General features: G+C 43.2%; 1 non-coding gene across 1 annotated transcript; it reads left to right on the plus strand.

The window, feature by feature from the left end:
* Positions 1-7,231: 7,231 nt before the first annotated feature.
* Positions 7,232-7,303, plus strand: trnae-uuc (transfer RNA glutamic acid (anticodon UUC)). Its single transcript has one exon. It is a non-coding gene; the product is annotated as a tRNA-Glu (tRNA).
* Positions 7,304-7,651: the final 348 nt, after the last annotated feature.

The raw sequence follows: 7,651 nt of genomic DNA on the forward strand, positions 1-7,651 counted from the left end.
TGCAAGTGTATCAGCTCTCCTGTGTGAACTTGGCCAGTGCATCAACATGAGGAATTCATTTCAGATATATGAAGCTGAGGGAAGCAGGCCACTGCAAACCACAACACTCACCTGCAGAAAATACCAGAGGATGGTTTCGATCCAGCGACTGCTGAGTTATGGGCCCAGCACGCTTCCGCTACACCACTCTGCTACCATGGGCTATGTGTGTCTCAGGCAAGTATTCAGCTTTCCATCTGGAGTGCAGCATTTCCATTCGATGATGATGTCAAAAGATCTTCACTGTTGTTTTGTTGCTCAGACGTGTCACAGCTGTGTAAGTATAACCTTTGTCTAATTTCCCACATTCTGTTGGTCGATTTCACTCAGAAGCACAAAACTTGTCCCAGCTCAGATGGAGGTCATACAACCTACCTTATTTATGCCACGTCTCCCCAATAAGGAAATGATTATCACTTTCAGTATCAATCTTTTGCCTTCTCCCTGTAACATCTGCACAGGTACTTTTAACATAACTGTCCAATTCCATTTTGTGTTGATTGAATCTGCCTCTGTCGCTGTCAGATCATGATTTACCGATACTAACCACTCTTTGTGTGGGAACATTCTTCCTCAAGTCACTTTTACTTCATTTTCCTCATGTCTTCAAATCTCTGCCTCTTCATTCTCAATCCCTTCAAGCGCGGTGTGGTAGAACTTCCATGCCTTTATTTCCACAGACTAGACCCCTCGTGACTTGGAAAGCTTCGTTCGTATCACTTTATAGCCTTCTATTCCCCAAGGAGAACTGTCTCAACTTTCCAACCCATCTTCATTTCTGATATACAGATACATTTTAAACCTTCAATATTTGGACCTATCTTCAATGCTGCTAACTCACAACACCTTCAATGCCTCCAGAAACAATTCTTTTGATGCAGCCTGGCCTGTTATGTTCTTCCAGTCTCCTCTTTGTCTACGATTCACACGAGCCTGTTCAGCACTATCCCCAATCACTTCACATTCCCACTTTCTGAAGTTTCATGTCCATGATTGAGCAATGCTTCAGCCGAAGAATTCATTCAGATTCGGTTTGCCTGTGTGAACATTCTAAAACTCTTGTTCTTCCTTTGAACAAGTGTATCGCTTGGCCATGTTTGCTGCAATGGGACCTCTACACTATCCCCAAGTCAGGCAGTTCGAGTTCATTTCATGTAGCCTCTTTTTGAGATAATTAATTGGGTACTTTGGCAAAACACGTGTGGTTGTTTAGATGTAAAACTGGGACTTCTAGCATTTACAAATGCTGTAAGGCCCAAAGCAAGAATCATACCCCTGGACCAACAAGCCACCTGTAGACCGCAGGGGCCAATCCTCAACCAGCTGGGACTTGCTTTGTGTGACGTACATCCCACAATGCTTCAGGAATTCCAAGGATCAAACAGTTTCCTGAACATAATCCATTGACCTTGATTGTTCTTTGAACAAAACTAAATTGCTGGAAAAGGTCAATACGTCTGGCAGTACTTGTGAAGGAAAATCAGGGTTACTGTTTTGGGTTGGGTGAATCTTTCTCAGAACTGACTGTTTAGACTTATTTCCCAGGACATGGCTCACAGCCTCACCTGTTGGCCCAGCAAGTGGATATCTTAAAACTCTTTAACTTTTATGAAGGTTTGTGCTGGTTCTGCTATGACAGGCAGTGAATTACTTTTTCCCACTGTTGGTAGTCTGAGTGAAATGTTTTTTCCTGCTGTTTTGATTCCTGTCACAAGCAAAACAGAGGAAGCAAACAGCCCTCGCATTCATTCCCAGCTTTTGCCCACAGTCAGCAGGATATGAATCCTTGCAAAAACACCCCAATGGATTTGAAATCCATTGCCTTAACAATTAACCAAGAGATGCTTGTTAATATTAACATCAGAGTTCATAAAGGGAGCCCGTAGATGAAGTCTGCTTGAATATTCCACGGCACTCAAAAAGGGGTCAAAAAAGGTCATAGCACAAGGTCAGAGTTCATGATGTTGGCTCATAATTGAGCATGGACTTCCTCGTGTTTAATTAACAGAACACACAGAATCAGGATTAAAAGGTATATTTCATATTGAAATACCCACACCCCACAACTCACCCACCATACTCTAATGTACACTATTTGATGGGCACTGTTCTCTCAGAGATCTTTTAACTTGATGTAATTCATTAAACCTGCCACATTGCACATTCCCAGAACTAAATTAGCCACATCCCACATCCTACCCCAAATGCATCTTTTGCCTCTTTGAACAGTTATGGAAATATTTTTACCTGAAATTTATCACCTTCATAAAAAAGGGGCTTTACAGTGAAGCAAAAATCAGAAGCCATTCTTTTCTTGGCACAGATTATTTACAGAGTTCAACATTACAGGTGTGTAGTTCCTTACTCCGTACTGTGTCTGTAAGTGTCTAGTTATTAGTTCTCCAGTCACCAAAGAATGTGTACACAATATTTGATAAAAACGAACAACTACAATCAAGGCCACTAAAACATTTATCATCTGTGTGGGCACCAAGGTGTCTCAGTAAGTGGGATGACTGATTCAATCCTTTCCCACTCTCAGAACAAATGCATGGTTTCTCTCCTGTGTGAATTCGCTGGTGTGAGACCTGATGGAAAGACTGGCGAGATCTCTTCCAACAGTTGGAGCATTTATCGACATCAGCTAAGTGTGATCTCACTGGTGTGTAGCAGGTAGGATGTTTGAGTGAACCATTTCTAAACTTAAAGCAGTTATCGAGTCCGAGAGTTATTCAGCACAGAAACAGACAAGATCCATGCCGACCAGATTTCCAAAATTTATCTCCTCCTGTTTGCCAACATTTGGCCCATATCCCGCTAAACCCTTCCTGTACATGTATCCATACAAATGCCTTTTATATGTTGTGTTTATACCAGCCTACACCATTTCCTGTGTGAGTTCATTCCATACACACACCATCCTGCGTGTCAAAACATTACACCCTATGTCCCTTTAAAATCTTTACCCTCAAACCTTAAACCTATAACCTAAAGTTTGGACTCCCCTACCCTGGGAAAAAAGACCTGATCACCACCCCTCATGATTTTATTAACTTCGATAAGGTCACCCCTCAGCCTCCAACATTCCCATGTAAAGAGCCCGATTTTATTCAGCCTCTCCTTCCGGATCATCTGCTCCAACCCTGGCAACTTCTCTGTAAACCCTTTCATCTTTCCTTGAGCAGGGAGAAGAGGATTGAATGCAGTTTGCGAGGTTTCGTCTGTGTGTATTAACGTGGTTAATGGGTACAGAGAGGATGAACACATCCGCTTTATCCCACCAGTTTCAATTGTGAAAATATCGGTTTTAAAGCAGTGTAAGAGGAGACTGTATCTTTCTTTGCATTTTCACTGGAAATGTTCAGCTGTGAACTGTCTGTCTTTAAATTAAACGGTGCTTGACTTAAATTCTCACTGATTAACATTGAGATAGAAAAAAAGTTTCTGTGTTTGGGTGTTTAAGTTCATGAACATATGGATTGGAGCTGAGTCAGTTTGTGTGGTGCTGAAGCAGCTTGTGTGGTGCTGTGGCTTACTTGTCTAATGTGCCTTTCTAAAAATCAGCACAGCTGTGGTTTGAGACCCACAGGTGCCTGTGGCTTAGATTGACTGTATCTTGTCTAAACCTCTTGTAAATAGTGCCAGTTGCTTGGTTCCTGAAAGCTGAAGTGGCTAGCTTCTTGTATTTAAACTCAATGCATTATTATTCCTCTGCTCCCACTCCAGTTACCTGATCTTAACCCAACTGGCTGTTTTGTTTGTTGCTATTTTGGGAACGGTAACAATTAACAAGTGTCAGCCACTCAGAGAGAGAAATTTTGATAAATATCCCGATTTGACAGATAAACCTGAACACTTTGCCGAAGATGACATGATTGAAATGCATTACTAATACAGTTCCAATTAATGATCTGTGGACCTGAAAGGTTACCTCTCTTCTGCTCCACAGATGCTGCCAGGCCTGCTGAACATCTCGGTCAATTCCTGTTTATCTTTCAGACTTTCAACATCTGCAGTTCATTGACATCTGTTAACTTGAATAATTTCTGGGACAAATCAGCCCACCTACCAGTTCCAGAGCTTCTTTCCTGCTCCTGAAAATCAGTCATCACAATAAACAAGCAGAATAGAGCTCCCATTCCCTGACCAAAAACGGAACGCAGCCTGCAGCAGTGAAAGCATCAAATCCTAACCACTGCACCACCAGGAAGGGTACTTCAGACTCTTGTATCTTTTCTCACCGACACTGCTTCTGACTTTTTATTTTGTCCCATTTTGGCTACAGATCAGTTTATCCCTTTCACCAAAATTCCCTTTGCCTTTTTAATTCCCTGCTGCACCTGCAATCCTACTTTTAGCGATTCATGCACAAGGGCGCCCAAGTGTGCACAACAGCGTGCTGCATTTTTTTTTATCATTTAAAACAGTCCATTTTGTGTTATTCCGACCAAAATAGATGACCTTACACTGATCAACATTGCACTCCATCTGCCAGGCCTTTGCTCACTCACTTAGACTATCTTTATCCCTCTGCAGACGTTTCGTGTCTTCTGCACACTTTGCCCTATAGTCGGCTTAGTGTCTTCTGCAAATTTTGACACACCGCGCTTAGTCCCCAATTCCAAATCATCTGTGTAAATTGTAAGCAATTGTGGTCCCAGCACTGATCCCTGAGGCACACCACTAGCCACTGAACACCAATGAGAAAAAACACCCATTTACCCCTACTCTTTGTTTTATACTGGTCAACCAATCCTCTATCCAAGCCAATACATTACCTGTAATATGGTGCAACTTTATCTGATGTAGCAGCCTTTGGTGTGGCACCGTGTCACTTGCCTTCTGGAAATCAAGATACACCACATCCACAGGTACCCCATTGTCCACATTGCAGGTAATGTCCTCAAAGAATTTCACCAAATTAATTCAGCAAGACCGACCCTTCAGGAACTCATGAACACCAGTGGGACAATTTATATCCAAATGTCTTGCTATTTCTTCCTTGAACATAGATTCAATCATTTTCCCCAGTGCCGAAGGTAAGCTAACTGGACCCAAGTGACCGGCTTTCAGCCTACTTCCTTTTTTAAACAGGGACGTCTCATTGGCTGTTATCAATCTGCGGGATCCACGCCAGAGTCCAGTGAATTTTGGCAAATAATTACTAGTGCATTTGCTATGTCTCCCATCGCCCCTTTTAGTATCCTGGGATGCTGTTAATCAAGGCCACGAGACCCCCATGTCCACTGTTAGCCCCGTTACCTTGCCCAGCACTGCCTCCTTAGTGATAATGATAATCGATATCACAATCAGTGAGACTTTCACATCAGAGGTGAATTAAATGGGAAGAACCATTGAAATACATCACTTTCATTAGCTCAGAAACAGTACTACAGAAATGCTCTTTATTGAAACATACAGGTGTTATTGGCGATGTAACGGATTGGATGCAGAAAGGTTCGATCCCTCCTGGGACCGTCTGGGAACCGAGTGTCTAATATCAGAATGGAGGGCGCACATTTAAGGCAGGGTCGAGGTGAAGTTTATTCTCTCAGATGGTTGTGAATTAGTGGATTCTTTTACAGAAGAGGATTGTCAGAGCTGGGCCACAAAGTACATTTAAGGCTGAGTTTGAAAGATTTTTAGCAGCAAGGGTACCAATGGTTATCGGGAAATCCAAGAAAGTGCAGTTCAGGATTATCAGGTCAGGATTATCCACTCATTTAATAGCAGAGCAGACTTGATGGGCTGAGTTGTCTCCTTCTCCTCCAAAACTGCATCATGTTAATATAAAGCTGCAAATCTGACCAGAGCAAATTATGCTTAAAAACAGGTAGATCCCATCGGGATATCGAACCTCAGTGATATTTGCAAAGGACAACAAACAAAGGGGCAGTCATTGTCAGAAGTGGGATTTGAACGCAGACTTCTAGCTGGAGCCCAGAACACACAGGTTTATAGTCGAAGTAGTTTATTTCTTGAGCATGGCACCTTAGACCACTCGGCCATCCTGATACACCTTGGCTGCTCCAGAGTGATCTGTATACCAAGCTAAACAGGAAAAGCCAGTCTTCAGCACCCACGCCAAGCCTGGCTCCATGTGGCCCACAGTCACCTCTCACAAACCACCGTTGCCCTTCACTTTTCCTGACCTCCCCTGTTCTTGTCTGAAACAAATTGAACGTCAGGCAACTGCAGCTGTTATTGGTGATGTAGAACTGTAATATAGATTGAGGCGACACCGCCTGGTCGATGACATTATTCTACTTCTAAAGGTCAGTCAATATTCAAACTTATTATTGCTAATTTTAACCATGAACACGCCATGGCAGTGAAGGCACTGAATCCTAATCAGCAGACTATGAGGGAAGACGTATATCTCTATCACCCTGGTCACTGCCTGATTCAGCATTACATCTCTCATCATTCTGCACATGATTCCTTCAGATCCATCACGGTTTTGTCGCATTGTCTTGGTTAATAATGCACAGACTATCCTGCCATCTATTACATTGCAGTTTCTAATGCATGAAACCCTACCTTACAGGGCACAGTCTTCACTCTATAGCACAGTATTGAAAGCAATGGTCTTGTAAAGCACCAGTCATGAGCTTACTTCCAACTGGAGGAGATGAGAATGTTTGTACAACTGCAGCATCCAACATCTAAAAGAGGACTTTCAATATTGTCTGAAATTATGCCAGTGTCATCTCCCCCACAGGCCAGCAGTGAGGTGAGGTGAGGTATTATAAACTGCAGGTTTACAAGGAAACAATGGGGGAGCAACACGGAGAGGGGAGCGGCCGAATGCTTTATTTCTTTGCTGTAAACAGATTCTGGTTTTGAAGTGTGAAGTGGGACTATAGAACCCAAATGGATGAAATCCTACTTTCTGTGGGTTGGTCTCTGCTGAGGCCTTTGTCACCTTCTGGAAAATATGTCTGTGTATTACCTTCTGAGGGTGGAAATGTGGTCCACTTCCCCAAGGGAATGTGAACATCTCAAACAGACGGCCCATTGCCTCGTAGCACACAAGGCTATGGGCAAAGCCTGGAAACTGGGATGTTGAGCCTCTTTCTGTGCTGTAAAAACACGATGATTCAGTCATTTTGGAGGACAAACAACTGTCGTAGAACGAAAAAAAAAACAGGAGTTGTGCCATTAAGAAACGATGCACACACGTCCACTGCTATCCCTGGTGGTCTCGTGGTTAGGATTTGGCACTTTCACTGCCACAGCCCGGGTTCGATTCCCGGTCAGGGAATCAAGTTTTATTTTTCCTGATGGTGACAACGCAAAGGCAGTGCAGCTCTGTCTGCAATCCTTTCAACGTCAGTTACTGTCCCTGAGAACATCATGGTCCATATTCCAGCCACTTAAAGCGGGGAAAGGTGCCTTAGCCGTCACTGCTCAGTCAGGCTACTCACCTTTGTGTTGTGCTGTTAGCAGGGACATAAGCAGTAAGGGGAACATTCACAAGATAAACAACCAACAAAGATAATCACAGTCGCCACTTCAATTCAATTGTCTCCCATTTGTGACGCAGTGTGTTTCACTGCCATTTGTTGTCAGGAAGCAACAATTCACCCGATCAAGTCTGCTCAGCCATTCA

Source organism: Stegostoma tigrinum, unplaced genomic scaffold, assembly GCF_030684315.1.
Source record: "Stegostoma tigrinum isolate sSteTig4 unplaced genomic scaffold, sSteTig4.hap1 scaffold_54, whole genome shotgun sequence".
Taxonomy (NCBI): Eukaryota; Metazoa; Chordata; class Chondrichthyes; order Orectolobiformes; family Stegostomatidae; genus Stegostoma; species Stegostoma tigrinum.